General features: G+C 34.9%; 1 long non-coding RNA gene across 3 annotated transcripts in view; it reads right to left on the bottom strand.

Annotated features, from left to right (window-relative positions):
- Positions 1-17,537, bottom strand: part of LOC103792494 (uncharacterized) — a 235,358-nt gene that overhangs the window by 14,494 nt on the left and 203,327 nt on the right. For 2 of the 3 annotated variants that reach the window (XR_004741866.3, XR_013534829.1), the window contains exons 4-5: positions 15,676-15,786; positions 200-299 (exon numbers count right to left, since the gene is read on the bottom strand). This is a non-coding gene — a long non-coding RNA (uncharacterized LOC103792494). The remainder of the gene's footprint in view (positions 1-199; positions 300-15,675; positions 15,787-17,537) is intronic. The other variant, XR_013534828.1, reaches the window with a different exon arrangement.

Below are 17,537 nucleotides of genomic sequence, written 5' to 3'. Positions count from 1 at the left end.
AGTAATTTCCTTTCCTATATTGTGACACCTGGAGTGTTTTTAAATTATCTCAAGGAGTATCATGTAATTCTCAAATATTCTCTAAGCCAAATCAAATTTTAAATCACTTTAAATAACAAACCTATGCTTCACAGCATTGTAATGGGGGTAATATACTGTTCACACAGTTTGGGGGAATGATCCAAGGGTGGATACTGACTTGTTCATATTGTTGTTTCTTCCACTTTACCAAAAACCTCACGATGTGTGATGAACACGTTCAAATGTTGCAGGAAGGGGGATGTATGATGCTTTTAGTGCTGTGAAGATGAATAATAACAGAGTGAGTACACATAGAGCCAGAAAGGATCAATAAGACTTTTGTCAAATCATGGAAAATCTTTCAAAATTAGATATAAACTTTCTACCTTATAACTTTTTAAACTTAGCACTTTATACTTATGAGGTGCTGTTCGAGGGGCTTTGTGGACATTATTGTATTTAGTATGCACAACAGCCTTATGATGCACACACAGTAATTACCCTTACTTGCCGATGAAGAAGCAGGCCTAGAATAGTAAACCTTAGTAATAGTAAATACTGAATTCTGACCTTAGAGATCTTTCTATAATATGATACCTTTTTTAAAGCAACAAAGCAAAAATGCTTCTGGTGAGCCTATCTTCCTTAGTGGGGGATGGGGAAGATTGTGCAACTTGTACCCTTTATTTAGCAAGTTCTATATATCAGCAACTTTACCTATGCAATTTCTGAGCATCTCAACTGTCCTGTAGTGAAGCAAGACTGTGACAGAGCCAGCTCACATCAGCTTGTGAGAGTTGATTGTTATATTTTCAGAACTTTTTGATCTTGTTAGTAAACATCCTTATTAAAAGTTAAGTTCTATCAACTCACATTAAAAATAAATTGCATTAAGAACACAGGCAATAAATTTCTAAAACCAATGTTTCCTAATTATTTTAGGACATTTTATATAAATTATGCTCTTGAGTCCCTATACTTTTTGTATCTATGTAGTGGAAACATGCAATGGTGTGCTACTGCACTTCTCTTCCCAACTCTGTGTTTAGTGACATCATATAGGGAGCATCAAATTGACCACGATGAGAGTCTTTATATCATAGAAACCAGCCATACTAAAAAGAGCTTGATATACATTAGCCTATTTTTCATTAAAACAGGAAACAGCTGACCATTTCTTGCTTCTAAGTTTCAGTAGCTATTATACCATGAATAGGACAAAAAATTTAGAAAACATTCTTTCAGTATTTGATAACTATTATTAGATTCAATAAAGAATTCATTCACATCATTGATGAATGAGTGAAATTCCAGCATGTCTTCACTGTTTCATTTTTGTCTTATTAACATAAATAAAATCATCAACCAACATTCACATCAGAACTACATTCACTTGTCAATGACACGAAGAATTTCTTTGCTGAATTGGATAGTAATCAAGCATTTCTTCATAGTACATATTGTGATGCTGTGTTGGATTATAAAATGATAGTGGATTTATATAGAAATGGCAAATCACATGGAAATTACTATGGTTGGGTACATTTTGCAAAATATAATATTGCATATATTGTTATTTGTAAAGTATCTATATAAAATTTTATAATAAAGTTATAATAGGTATAAATATGCAAACATCTTCCTGAAAGAGTCAATTGTTAATTATTTACCAGCACATCACTGGTATGAGTATTATCATCTGCATCTTACAGAGTAGAATACTGGGGCTCAGAAATTGTAGTTACCTGCCCAAGGTTGAACCACTAGTAAGTGCAAGAGATATGACTGACTAGAACTCAGGATTGCCTGAATATAGCACATACTCTTTTATTCAATGTTTGACTTAGGGTTGACACCTAAATTTGTTATGTGACTTTGCCTTCACTTTTAGATTTGGATCTGCAAAGGCAGTTAGAATTGCATTGCCTCTCTCTTCCAGACTGCAGGCATTCAACTTCAGGTGAAAGGCAGTTACCACCTCATATAGGTGTGTTTGGATGCTTGACTTTCCTTGTGTGCCCTGTCCCTACCATCACCACAAGAACAGGAGAGAATAAAATGACTGTGTGAAAAGGGATTATATGTGAAAATAAAGAGAGACTGATGTTCAAATCTTCATTTGACTGTATAATGTATAATTTTACATTTCAGTTTCCTGTCTTTTAGAATTGTTGTCTTAAACATCACATGTGAAAGCCCTTTACATACAGCTGTGTACAGGTAAGAGGAGCCATAAATTCAGATGCTTCCAGAGACTAAGAGAATGAAACTGACATAATGTCAGGTAACAGTAAGTGCTGGGGACAGGGTGGACTGGAGAGTTTATAATTGCGGCTTCCAAATTAACTTCCCTGCAGAACGGATTGAAGCTGGAGTCTTCTGTGACTGACATAAGGCCAAGAAGAGAGCAAAGTAGATGTGTTTTGAAAAATTACATAATTTGGGAAGGATCCTAAAAGAGTATGACAACCTAAGTGGGAATTAGTGCCATTGGAACGTCCAAAGGGTCAAGTTTTGCTTAATTAAATAGGTGAGGCTTTTTCCCTTAAACTTGGAAAGAATGGTCTCGTTCTGTTGTATATTTTTAAATTGACCAGGGCTCTTTTAGCTCTTACATTTCTAACTCTACAACTCCGCCACCTTTCTGCTTCTATAGGCTTCCTGTATAACCTATAATCTTCACTGAAGCAACACATTGCAGTCTATTTACTACCTCTGTTTACCAGTGACAGAAACCCCAATTGTTATTCTACAATTGGGGTAGAATAGCTACCCCATTGCTTCCTCTGCTAATGTTTCAAAAGAGAGCATTGAAAAAAATCTTATAATATGCTAACCTATTTTCAAACTGTGTTAACTTTTTCAAAATAGGGACTCCATAGCTAAGAATTTTATTAAAAATTATATGTATGTAAAATTTGACATGCATATAAAAAGTACTAAAATATACCCATATTGTTTTAAACCAATAATAAATACTTACGGACCTTATATCTTATGGTTGTTTTTTTTTGGCCAAGACGGAGGAAAAAGAACAAGATTTGTACTTCTGGCTGAAATAATCACCCACTCCCACCTCCCCACACACAATAAAATATATGAAAAAAATGGTTTTCAAGGAACTGGATGTCAGGAAATGAAAGGTTATGATCTGTGAGGAACAGGCACTGAACGAGGCAAGACATAAGTTTGTTCCAGCATAGTGTTTTGAGAGAATGTCCAGGCCATCACACAAGGAGGAAGAAACATGATAAGCAGAGAGAACTCTCTGGGTTGGGAAGAAAGTCTGGGGATAGCAAGGCAGCTGGAGTTCTTAGGATAGAGCACCCAAGAGCACTTTAAACAAATAGAAACGAAAATTTTAAAAATAATACACGCCATCTACAGTGGTGTCAAATAACATCAAGGGGTTAGGAATACATTTAAAGAAAAATTTAGTGTACTTCTGTAAACTAGTATGTATTCACTCTAAACTAATATGTATTATTGAGAAAAATTTAAAGAAGATATAAATAAATTGAGAAACACTCCATATTAATTGAATGGAAGATTTACTATTGTTAAGATATCAATACCATAAATATCACCACTACCAGAAGGACTCAAAAAAAAAGAAAAAAATAGATAACTCTAAGTGTTAGTGAGAGTGTAGAGCAATTAAAACTCATGCACTGCTGATGAAAATATAAATGATTAAACAACTTTGGAAAAATGTTTGGCAATATCTACTAAAGCTCATCATATACATTCCCTATTATCTAGCAATTACACTCCTAGATACACATTTAACTAAACTGCATACATATGTCCACTAGAAGACATGTACAGGAATGTTATAGTATCTATTCATGACGGCTAAAACTCAGAACTATTCACATGCCTATCAAGAGTAAAATATACAAGTAAATTGGAATGTACTCTCACAGTGGAATCCCACACAGCAATGAGAATGGATAATCTAATAATATATGCTACGAAATGGATAAATTTTATACCCATAAGGTTAAGTGATAGAAGCAAGACACAACAGAAAACATACTATGTCATTTGATTCCTTTCAACATATATACAAAATTAGTCTAGGCAGTTACCTTGGGTATAAGTGACTAGAATGGAACATAAGTATTCTGGGTGCTGATGATGTTTCTGTGTATGGGTTAACATGGGTCCTCTCAATTGTGAATATTCATAAAACAATACATTTGAAATATGTGCATTTTTCTGTATCCAATATGTTAATAAAGTTTTTAAAAAATATGTGATATCCAAAGTGTCAGCTTTGTATGACTCTGTAGAGAATACTACATCTTGGAAACTCTAAAACTATAAAATGTTTTATAACCAGAAAACAAAAAAAAAATAAAGCTAACACAGTCCTCCAAAAAGCAGCAATTTTAAATCAATTGCTATAATGATTGCTACCTTGACAAATATAATTTCACACATCTATTTGTTTTTTTGACAACCTGTTTTCTCTTTTCAAAATTGCTTCTTTTCTAATTATAAACCAATACATACTTACTGTGGAAATTCAAGAAAGAACTATGGAAAGGTAAAGGGAAGATTATAGAAATCGCTTGTATTAAACACAATGTTTTGGCATATACCCTTTCAAATATATAAGTGTGTGTAATTAAATTTTCTATATTTATAAATATATACAGTTCTGGTGTTCCCTCCATACATTAGATAACATATTCTATATTTTATTGTGCTGATTTTTTATACTAACCATTATGATATGAGTATTTAAATGTAATTTTAAAATTTTCCAAAACACAATTTGAATGGGTCTAAATAATCTATGATGTAAATACACTAACTTGTTATTCATCTTATTATTTGTGAGTATTAATTTTGCTTCCAAATGTTTTATTATAAGAAACATTGCAGTGAACATCTTTGCACATACATCTTTATTAGTACTGTTTACTTAGAATAAATTTATCGAAGACAAGTTGTTAAGTTAAAATATGTGATTTGTTCAAGACTCTTAAAATATATAAATATAGCAAAATTACTTTGGAAGAATTGAGACCAGCATGTATTCTTAGTAATTATATGAGAATTGTAGTTTCCCTGAACCTTTACTAAAAATAAACTTTTGCATTTGTTGTTTTCTATATTTGCAATAATTGCTTGTTAGACAAAAAGTATGTCTCACTGTTTTAATTTTTATTGGATTTTAATGAAAATAAATGTATTTTAGTCATTTGGATTTCTTATTTAAGCATTGTGTATTAGGGTGAGCTAATATCAAGTAAAGTCTGAAATAAACAGAGGTTTATTTATCACCCTGTCCAATAGGTGTTAAGTTGGCAAGTGGACACAAGATATTTGAGAGACCCAGACCCTGCAACCCCTTAAAGCTTTAATATTAAGATTGGGTCATACCACACAGGCAGAATAGGAGAGAAGGGGACAGGGGAATGTGCAGTATGTGGACACTCTGAAAAGCCCTGGCCTTGAAGTGGCACATCGTTTCTGTTTCTATTCTACTGGAAATGACTTAGATAAGTGGCCATGAAGTAGGCTGGTAATGAGTCTACCCATGAGCCAGACTACAATTCAGTTACTCCTGAAGAAAAAGAGGGCTATTGACGGGCACGGTGGCTCAAGCCTGTAATCCCAGCACTTTGGGAGGCCGAGGCAGATGGATCACAAGGTCAAGAGACCGAGACCATGCTGGTCAACATGGTGAAACCCCGTCTCTACAAAAAATACAAAAAATTAGCTGGGCACGGTGGCACGTCCCTGTAATCCCAGCTACTCAGGAGGCTGAGGCAGGAGAATTGCCTGAACCCAGGAGGCGGAGGTTGCGGTGAGCCGAGATCGTGCCATTGCACTCCAGCCTGGGTAACAAGAGCGAAACTCCGTCTCAAAAAAAAAAAAAGAAAAAGAGGGCAATTTTGTTGGCCAGCTGGCACTCTCTGCCATGATGCCCTTTGCTCACCTTAATGGGTAGATGTAGTGAGTTTTCTCCACTGAATCTTTATATATAAAAGACAAAAAAATTGCAGTATATGTTACAAATATGTTTTCTGATTTACCCTGCTTTTTCTTTTAATTGGAATAACACAGAATTATTTTCCTTTGAGTGTTCTTGCATTCCTTTTACATGTAGAATTTCCCATCTCAAGATCAGTAAAAGAACCCTTCATATTCTTTCTTTTTCTTAATATATTTGTATCTTCCATTTAACATTTTAATATCTCTCTAATACATTTTGATAAAGCAGCATCACTGATGAGCAATCACTTAACTATATACATATTTTAGCACAGTATTGAATAATTCTTCTCCCAAATATTTTATGATATTATGTTTACCATACACTAATTTTCTACATATGCCTTGTCTATTTCTAAGCTATCTATTCTGATCTCTTTGAGCTGGTACATCTTATCTCAGAACCACATATTTCTAATTGATTAAGTTTTTTTAATTTTTATATTTGGTAGTATATTTCCCACTTATGACAATTTTTTTCCCCAAAATGACTATTTTTGTCAGAATAAACTTGAAATTATAAGTTTTCAAAATGTATTGATATCTCTATCATGTATCTACCTATCTACCTATCTTCTCATTGAGATTCTTACTGAATTCAATTCAACATTAAAATTGGATTGAATATTAAGATATTCAATCTCGGCTGGGCACGGTGGCTCACGCCTGTAATTCCAGCATTTTGGGAGGCTGAGGCAGGTGGATCACAAGCTCAGGAGATAGAGACCATCCTGGCCAACATGGTGAAACCCCATCTCTACTAAAAAATACAAAAATTAGCTGGGCGTGGTGGCATGGGCCTATAGTCCCAGCTACTTGGGAGGCTGAGGCAGGAGAATTGCTTGAACTGGGATTGCAGTTCAAGGTTGCAGTGAGCCAAGATTGCACCACTGCACTCCAGCCTGGCGACTGGCGACAGAGCCAGACTGTCTCAAAAAAAAAAAAAAAAAGAAAAGAAAAAAGAAAAAAGATATTCAATCTCTTCAATTCAGGAACATAATGTCTTTCATTTATTAAAATTTTTAGTTTTTCCTTTTAAATGTCCCTTGGTAAAGACTTCATGTTTTTTCTTTAACTTTGTATGAGAGGAGGGTCTCTTGTTGCTCACAGCAAGAATTAATAGCCACAAGTAATTACATAAAGAAATAAACATTTGTTGAGCATCTGTGATGTTTCTAGCACTGCGCTGGTTTGGGGGATTACCAAAAATGAAAAAAGTGTAGTTACTGTCCTGAAAAGATTTCCAGGTCCAGTAGTTAAAGAAAAAATATAAGTACATTATTATTATATAACACATATAAGGTCACCTAACAAAAAGATGCATTTAGAAACCATTTTGCAGAATTCTTTATAAACTTCCCTTCCCATTTCTTTAAACGCAAATGAGTTCGTTCAGCAAGCACTTTTGAGTGTCTATGGGAGACTCCATTACATTTTTTCTCTGATGGTCACTAGAAGCAGAACATAGCCTCTGTCCTTGGTTAGCACATAACCAGCAAATAAACACGATCAAGCTACCTACAGCAACGTTAACTCCTTTGGAAATGGCGCAAATAGCTCAACATTTTACAAATGGGTAATTACAAACCTATCTATCATAAATATCAACTGGTAAAGTTGAGTACTTCCAATATAGAGAGAAGTTAGGAGTGGTAAATATCCTTCAGATATACTCTTCAAAATGTTTTGTTTTTAGCCTCCATAATTTTTTCAATAATTTTTTTATCTGATGATTTTAAAAATTGAATTTTTAGATTTTCATCTTATCCAATCATTTCTCCCTTTCTCATAATAAGCAAATGTTGATTTTCCTCTTTTTGATAAACTTGATAAATTGTGGTAGAGAAAATGCAAGCAAATATCTGAAAATAGTAAAACGTGGTTTAAATAATGTTTGGGGGCAGGGTGGGGTGGAAATAAAAGCAGGAGTATACAGAGCCTCTCACTGCATGGGACCAGCCTGAGCCTCCTGAGAAGCATTTGGCCTTGCTCATTTGTGCTGACACTTGCTCACAAAGGAGAGAAGTTTCATTTCATTCCCACTCGCATGCTCTAGTTTCATATCTGAAACCATGACTGATAGGATGTGATTAGGTGCAGTCTCAAGACACAGAGTTGCCTCGTTAATGAGATTCCTCATCCTGAGCTTTTTTTCAGAGCACGTTCTGATAAACATTGGTCATTTCCATAAGTTGTCTCCAAAAGGTAGCTTATTGCACAAAATAGCTAAAGCTAATTGTTTTATTCAAGAGGCTTGTCTGGTTAAAACCAGCATTTCCATCACCAATAATGAACAAAAGTATATCCACATTTTAAAAGGAGATAATATTACATTTTTTATTTAGAATTATTATTCAAAGTTTGTTTCCTTCCTAAAATGTGGGAAATGTCTTTCAAGAAATTCATACTCATGCCAAGTTTCTTAAATTAATATTATAATTATTATTATTATGATTTACGTTCTGGGGTACATGTGCAGATCTTGCAGGTTTGTTACATAGGTGTATGCATGCCACAGTGGTTTGCTGCATCCATTTCCCCTGTCATCTACATTAGGCATTTTTCATAATGTTATCCCTCCCCCATCCCCTCACACCCTACTATCCCTCCTCTAGCCCCTCCACCCTCACCGACAGGCCCCCGTATGTGATGTTCCCCTCCTTGTGTCCATGTGTTCTCATTGTTCAACATCCACTTACGAGTGAGAATATGTGGTGTTTGGTTTTCCGTTCTTGTGTCAGCTTGCTGAGTGATGGTTTCCAGCTTCATCCATGTCCTTGCAAAGGACATGAACTCATCCTTTTTTATGGCTGTAGGGCAGGTCCTGCTGCTTAATAGGTCTCTGATCCATAGCATAAACTCCCAACCTAGAACCTGGTAGGTGCTAAATAAACATGGAATTGCATGCCCAGATAGTCTTAGTCTCTCAATCTAGTGTTTTCCCTAACAGTTTTAAGTTAATTCTAAAAACCAAGAATAAGAAATCATTTTCAACTGGTCTCACGTAAATTTTTACATTTTTAATAATTATAGAATTCTAGTCTAAATTACAATTTTTAAACTTTAATATAATATACTCTCAATCTAGTAATATCTATACGATTTTTTAAAGTCTGCAGATAATATATTCCTTACAGTCTGCAACATTAATATGGTCTCTTTAGCCCCTATCATGGTCCTTTTAGAGTTTCCTCCAGGGAAAAGATGTAGATACTTTCTGTTTCATACTCTGTCTCCCTAAGGACATGCCAGTGCATAATAATGATTATATTAGTACTTGTAAAATAGCCATCAGTTCTAAAGGGATTAGTAACCAGGGAAAAGGAGTCTCTAAATGAGTTGTAACGGAGATCATGAACAGCAAATTAAAATAAAAGAAAGCAAACAAACAAAATCCATCCACAACAATCTCTAAAGGTGGAAAAGTGAAAGGAACTGATTTTAATTGATTTCCCTCTTTAAATGTTCAAATTTGAAAGGGAGTAATCCAAAACGAAAAAAATATACATAAAGAAAGGAAATAGAAAGCAAGTTAGATGTATACTATGCCTGTAGATTTCAGATCTGAGATGGCAGGTTAAGATGTAGAATTGCCCATGTGTCCTCTTAGCAGGTTTAAAAGACTGAGGACCTGACAAAGGTCATCAGGTTGTACCAGAACTGCCTCCTCTAAGCCAGCCTTCAGCTACTTTCTCTTCTTTTGCCATCATTCTTTTTTAACTTCTGTCCTCTGCCTCTCACTCAGCTTCTTTATGGCACTTCCTGTTTAACTATTCACATTAAAATGTAGCTGCATCCCTTCCAATAAGCCACTGCTTTCTCGTGGAACATATCTAACACTTGCTCACTCTTTGTTTCTTGCATGACTCTTCATGTCTCTTGTTTTTGTACTGACATGCTTCTTGTCACCATGTCAACCCACGGATGACCCCAATTATCATGGAGGTAACATTTAAGGACCAAAGCATTTTATATAATCCATCTAAGAAACAAGAAAGCCTCTCATTCATTTTTTTAAAATCATCTACATTCCTTTGCACATTTAACAGGTTAATTTATCTCCAAAATATTTATAATAGAATCATATTATATGCTAAGTGAGATTTTACCTTATTTGTAAGGTAGCAAGTTAGCTTGATACAATTTCATGGATGCTGAAGGAAGACATGAGACTCTTAGGTCAGAAATTAAAAACTTTATTACTCATAGCAATTGCAGTAGCCAAAATATCAGCATCTATGTCAGTTTCCTAAGCCCCAATTTCCACAGTGTGATGTGAAGAAGACTAAGTGATGTTTGCCCATGCAGGGGGTTGTGTTACTGAAAAGAACCCCAGAGTTAGCGAACTTCCATTTTTTTTATTGACATTACGCTTATCTTTGCTGTGGAGGAAGACACTATATTTAATATACCGGACAGTAAGCACATCTGCCCTTTAATCTGGAGGAAGACACTATCTCTACATTCCAAACTCTTCTCAATAGAAACATTTGTGAAAAGATGGTCTAGGACAAAGGCAGTCAGTGCTGCCACTTATAAGCAATCAGAAATATGAAAGACCCATAAAATATTGTCTGCTGACAGTAGGGCCAAAAGTAGAGCGCATGGAAGAGGACTGCCCTGGGTACATGCAAGATAAATATTCAGCATATATCAGCAATAATATCAGTGATCAATTCTCTTTCCTGAAAACAAAATACAACAAAACAAAATGTTTTGTTCTAATTTTACATTTGTTTCAATTACAGGTGACTTTGAATAATATATGTGTAATATTCAAATTTGCACGCTATTATTTTTCCTTAAATAAAAATAACGTACATCAGAGTTAATTTGGGGAAACTTTCAGTCATACAGTAAGTGTTCCAACACACAAGACTGTCACATATGTTTATTTATAGAGTAAGTTTGCAAAAGGATGCAAATAATTCAATATAATTCAGGCTTACTTTGGGTGTAGTCTGTAAGTCCAACCCATGAAGGACAATGCAATTCCAACTTAAAACAGTTAAAAGCACAAGGATCATAAAGACAAAGAGATACAACCTGAGTTAATTCAATTCTGCCATGCTCTGTGACTGTTTGGAGGATTTTGACTGTGTTTATTTTTTTTTCCATTGCACAGACATTTGAAAGCTAATACAATTAAACCTGGGATTAAATACATGTTGAAATTTCAAGAATTTATTATGAATAACATTTTTACAAATCTCTGTCAGGTGTATCCTTATATTTAAAACTTTTTCTAATAATTGAAATATCTGTTGCTTAATGAAAATGAAACTTTTTTAAAAATTAAAATTAATTAAAAATGTTAATGAAGTACAAGTAAAGATGGATTGAATCTATATATGCTGCTTACTGAACACATATGTCCAAAAAAGAGAATAATTATCACAAAATCATTGAAAAATTTGTAAAAATGTCTTAAAACAGAAACTGCAATTTTATTATTCATTGCTGTGACAACCCAATATTAAGGTACAAGTTTTTTCTCCTTTTTCAAAAGATTTATCAGTATAATTGAACAGTATCAAACCATTAGCTTTTTCCTTTTTGTACTTTTATAGTTATTTGTAGTTAAAATTTTTACTGGTATGATTATATATATGAAGCTAAATAGTAAATCTTACTTATTTTCTGGCCAATAATATTATTTATTTTATTTTATGATTATTACTGAATATGGCTTTTCTGTATGGAAGAAAGAGATGATCAAACAAACAAATAAAACTACCTTCCCTGGGTGTCAAATGTGCTACTGTAGGGTTATCAACAATGAGCCAGCACAGAGATTATGACTAACCACTTGTCTGAATAAATGTAACTGAGTCTTCAGTATTAACAAAATCTATAGTGACTGATAATTATAGGATTGATTGGGGTTGTTAAGGGAGCCATCCTCCAGAGTAAAACAGGAATTCTGCAGCACACAGATAGTATAGTTACTGGGATGATCAAACTGTTTCTTTTTCATACTTCAATAAGTCAAAGCTTCTCATTATACCAGTTACATTCTACTTCCTTGTTCCAGCTATCATGCAAGTGTTCTTGAAACAATCTTCCCCTACAACCTTGGTTATATCAATTGCCAAGCCCTTAGTGTGTTGTACCTATATATTTTATTAATATATTAATACAATTACTTGTCACCACAATTTCAATATGCAATTATTATACCCATTTTTTAGCTTGAATTATTTCATCAAGCACCCTCACCTTGAGAAGTTGATCCAGAAGTAAAACTTTTCTAAAGAGTCCACCCCAAATACCCAAAATATGCACTGTAGCTTCTAATCATTAAAATAGCTAAGGCAGCTGAGGTAGAATTCACTAGTGTAAATAGATAAATGTATAAATAGATAAATGATACATATAACTGGGATATTGTATGTCTTCAGAGTACCTATATTCATTGTTAGAAAAATATTACTACAGAAGTGAAATTGTCCTTACTATAGAGACAATGTTAACTGCACTTACATTCCTTAGTAGCGAGAAAAACAAGATCACACATAGAATAGATTTCTTCTCCAATCATTTTCCCTAAGTATGATGTTTTATGAAATCTTTAGCTTATAGGTATTTTTGTTTCTTTTGTCATATAAAAATGCATGAAATACATATTGGCAACTAAGTTTCAATAAGTATGACAGGTTTAATTTTCTAGCAAATAAATCTGGTAATTATGATATATGAAATTTAATGAAACACTGCAATTGTTATCTTTTTATTGTAGTATGAAATTTAGTCGCACAGGATGGGGTTGGGGGGTCTGAATTGATTTACCACCTCCTCTGTTCCACTTTAATGAAAATGAAAATGTACCTATTCTCTTCAAGTGGCTGAGAACTGCAAAGAAAGATACAAAATACTTGAATATATTGGCAGGTCCTAAATCTCTTAATCTAAATGAGAAGAAAACATTAGCAATTCAACATGTCTTCCCAATGGACAGAAAACTCAATAAGTAAGAAACAGAGTGGTTCCACATATTATGCTATGTGACTTCTCTTATATTTTGTTTTTAATTGTTTCATTTAAACTAAGGTAAAAATAACTCAGCAATACAAAGGAAATGGAAATGATTAGAAACACTTAAGATGGGAGAAAACACTGCTGGAATTCTCAGTGAGCAAACAATAGCTCAAGAAATAAGTGGAGTTCTGAAAATAATCTCTTTTGAAAAGTGTCTGTTCATATCATTCACCCAAAACATATGCAAAAATGCCCATCATCATTGGTAATTAGAGAAATGCAAATCAAAACCACATTGAGATACCATCTCATGCCAGTTAGAATGGCGATCATTAAAAAATCTGGAGACAGCAGATGCTGGAGAAGATGTGGAGAAAAAGGAACACTTTTACACTGTTGGTGGGAGTGTAAATTAGTGCAACCATTGTGGAAGGCAGTGTGGCAATTCCTCAAGGACCTAGAAATAGAAATTCCATTTGACCCAGCAATCCCATTACTGGGTATACACCCAAAGGATTATAATTTTTACTATTATAAAGACACGTGTACATGTATGTTCATTGTGGCACTGTTTACAATAGCAAAGACCTGGAACCAACACAAATGGCCATGGTTGATAGACTGGACAAAGTAAATGTGGCACATCTACACCATAGAATACTATGCAGCCATAAAAAATGATGAGTTCCTGTCCTTTGTAGAGACATGGATCAATCTAGAAACCATCATTCTCAGCAAACTGACACAAGAACAGAAAACCAAACACCACATGTTTTTACTCATAGGCCAGTGATGAACAATGAGAACACTTGGGCACAGGGAAAGGAACAACACTCACAGGGCTAGGTGGGATGGGGGCGGGGAGGATGGGGAGGGATAACACTGGGAGAAATGCCTGAAGTAGGCAATGAGGGGATGGGGGATAGAGAGAGCAAACCACCATGGCATGTATGTACTTATGCAACAATCCTGCAGGATACAGAAAGTACACATGTACCCTAGAGCCTAAAGTACAAAAAAAATCTCTACTTTCTAAGGAATTTGTCACAGTATTTTGAAGCCCTTTTGCCTCAAATTCTACCTCTTTACAGTGGCATAGAGGAAGCAATATTAAGAACAAACTATATCTGTAGTCAGTCTTGAGGCAAGACAATCATCAGTCCTACATTTGCCAGGTATCTCCAAGAACCTTTTTCGAAGTTCTAAACTGTGAATGAAGATTTAATGAAGATGTAATTCTCCAAGATAACTAAATGAGAGAGGAGAAATATGACCAGCCTCTCACCTATATTAATGCCTGTGCATACCAGGGTCCTGTTAGAATATTCCAATAATCTAACTTATTTAGAAGACTCCTTTCCAACAGTGTCTCTCTCTCTCTCTCGCTCTCTCTCTCTCTCTCTCTCGCTCTCTCTCTCTCTCTCTCTGGGACACACATATCCAGAGCACACACACACACACACACAAAAAAGCTGATAGGGAGGAAGAAAAAAGTTTTAGTTCAGGCTAGATACACAACTCAAGGCAATTTGTATACAACTCCAAAGCCACCTCTTTAGACCACTTGGAAATATGATTGCCTGGAGAGTGTCACAGGCTGAATTGTGTTTCATTCAAAATTCCTAAGTAGAATGTGGAAGCCCTAACCCCAGCATCTCAGCATGTGATTATATTTGGGACCTTTAAAGAGTATTTAAAGAGCTAATTAAACTAAAAGGAGGTCACTGGTGTGGGCCCATTCAATATGACTGTTATTCTTGTAAGTAGAGGAAATGAGAACACAGATACACTGAGAGAAAAGAACATGGGAAGACACAGGAAGAAGATGGCCATCTATAAGTCAAGAAGAGAAGTATTAGAAAAAAACAACTCTACCAACACCTTGATCTTGAGCTTCTAGCCTCCAAAATGGTAGGAAAATGAATTGTGTTGTTAAAGCCACCCAGGCAGTAGCACTATGCTATGGCAGCCCTGGCAAACTAATGCAGTGTCCATGAAACCCTATTGAGGTCCAGGAATGCATGGCATTTACAGTTCATTCACCAAATGTTTTTGGAGAACCTGACATGCACTGTGCTAATATTTTAGGCTACACAGATGAATATGAGACCAAGCTGTTTAACATCACCGCCTTTCTAAATTTTCATGGGAGAAGCACAGTGCCACACTGGTATCAGTGAAAAACCCAGGACTACATGTCCAAATGACTAATTTCCCCAGATCACCAGCTTCCCTCTCCTCCATGTACTGAACCTTATTCTCCTAATCCCTTGTTTGAATTATCCATAATCACAAACAGCAACACTGAAAGCTTTCTGACCTTTAAGGAAGCATTTGAAAAGATGTTCACCTCACTAATAAACAAGGAAATGCAAATGGAATAAAACAATGAGATATGATGTTTAGCCTTTCAGATTTATATACTAGGAAAGTTCAGGTTATGTTTAAATTATTTAAAGACATATTCTCAGAATATATCAATGCAATACTAGTATTACTTGAGATACTGTAAATGATACACAAAGAATGAACAACATTATTTTGCAAACTGTGGGAACAAAAAAAACAGATATTTTACTGCACTACCCCTAAGACTCTTTAATCACAAATGTGCCTCAAGAATCTCTTATGCAACAGTTATCAGTGTTAGCTACACATTAAATTCACCTGAAGATTTTTTTTTTTAATTCTGATGCCTTGGTTTGACCCCCAGAAGGTCTGACTTAATTGGTATGATGTATAGCACGAGCATCAGGATTTTTTCAGGCTTTCTACATTCTGTAAATAAAAGAGAAAGAGGATGCTGAGTTTTCCAATATTAGTTAATCATACAGGTTTTGGAGTTTTTGTTGTTGGCTTCTTTACCAATCACTTACCAGCAGCTTTTGGAATACCATTATTTTGCATAATGATTAGAAAAAGGTCTCTTTTTGGAAAGGAGAATACTGCCATTTCAGCAGTTGACGACATATTCTCTAATTAACCCCATTGGCTGCCACTTCTGTCACATTTGGATCTATCAGATGCATTCAATATTGTTGATAACGTGATTTTGATAGTTTGATTATAATGCCTGGTATAGGTGCATATTTAAAACACTGTAATATACAAAATCTGAAGATGGTTCAAGATTTTAATTGCTTAAGTGATAAACACACTTGAGGTTACATTACTATTCCATTGAGATTAGATAACAGGTTTCCCCTGACCCTGAAATGGTAACAAGTGATCATTCCATGACTAACCCCTTTTTGGTCACTGAACTTAAGTGATCCCTGCTACCTCCACTCTCTCACCCAATGTCCCAGTGTTTTTAATAACCAGACACACCATTAAAGAGTGAGTACTTATACATTCTGCTTAAGAAGCCCTTTGTGATCAAGTTTCTTCCCTTGAGTCTTATGATTTCTAGCGCACTGTGAGCATAAAAACAGAGGTGCCAATTCCCTGTTCTTTGTGCTGCAGAAAATACCTTCTCCAGTCACATATACACACTCCAGGTCTTCTTTTCCACCAATCTTCCCAATCTCTGTTAATGGTACCAACATCTACTGAGTTGCTCAGGCCAGTTATCCTTGGTTTTCTTCTTTCTATTTAATAGATTTTGTCTCTCTATTTAATAGATCTTCAATCTATCACCAAGTGCTCTACTCACAAACCTAACTGAAATGAGCCAAATTCTCTTTGTCTCCAAAACTAAAGCTTTAATACATGTCATTGTCTTCTCTCATTTGGACCAATGCTCTACTCTCATAATACTCACTTTGCCTCTAGGCTCTTTCCTCCTCCCCTGTTCATTATCTATATAGTAGTTATTTATATTTTTTTGCTTTTTCATTTAATACATATTTATTTTGCATGTAGTATGCGATAGTAATAGGCACTCTTTTAGGTTCTGGGGGTAGAGGAATGATTGAACAGAGAAAAAAAATCCTGCCTTAAGAAAATTTCCATTCTAGTAAGGGAGCAGCATAGACTATATACTAGTGATAAGTATAAGAAAAAATAATGCAGAAAAAAGGGATATAGAATGTTGGAAAAGATAAAAGTAAGAGTGAAATTTTAGATAGCTTTAGGAAATTCTCTTTTACTAAAGTGATCAGCATTATATTTTTGAGGGATCATTCATATCATAGCACTCCTCTGCTTAAAATATTCTCTTCCAAACACCTCAACCATGGTTTATAGAGCTCCTAATAATCTGCCCTTTATCTACTGCTCTAACATCCTCTCATGCTCTCCCACATTCTCTGTGCTCTAGCCAGATTAACCTGCTCCTAGGATTCAAACTACTTCCCCTACTTCCATCTCATCGCTCAGCTCTTCATATTCAATGACTTTCTCCATCTATTATGAACTGTTCTGTTTCATAGCACCATCTATCACTTTCTGAAATTATTTTGATTTTTTGTTTACATTTTTGGTATCCATACCCACTTATTATTAAAACCAGTTATAAGCTCTATGAAATCAGTGACCTCCACAGGTCAGATTTCCTAGAAAACAGACTCTGAAACACTAAGATTTGT

The sequence above is a fragment of the Callithrix jacchus genome, chromosome 4, assembly GCF_049354715.1.
Source record: "Callithrix jacchus isolate 240 chromosome 4, calJac240_pri, whole genome shotgun sequence".
Lineage (NCBI taxonomy): Eukaryota > Metazoa > Chordata > Mammalia > Primates > Cebidae > Callithrix > Callithrix jacchus.
Note: the sequence above shows the minus strand (reverse complement) of the source record. Positions and strands in the feature narration are given on the sequence as shown.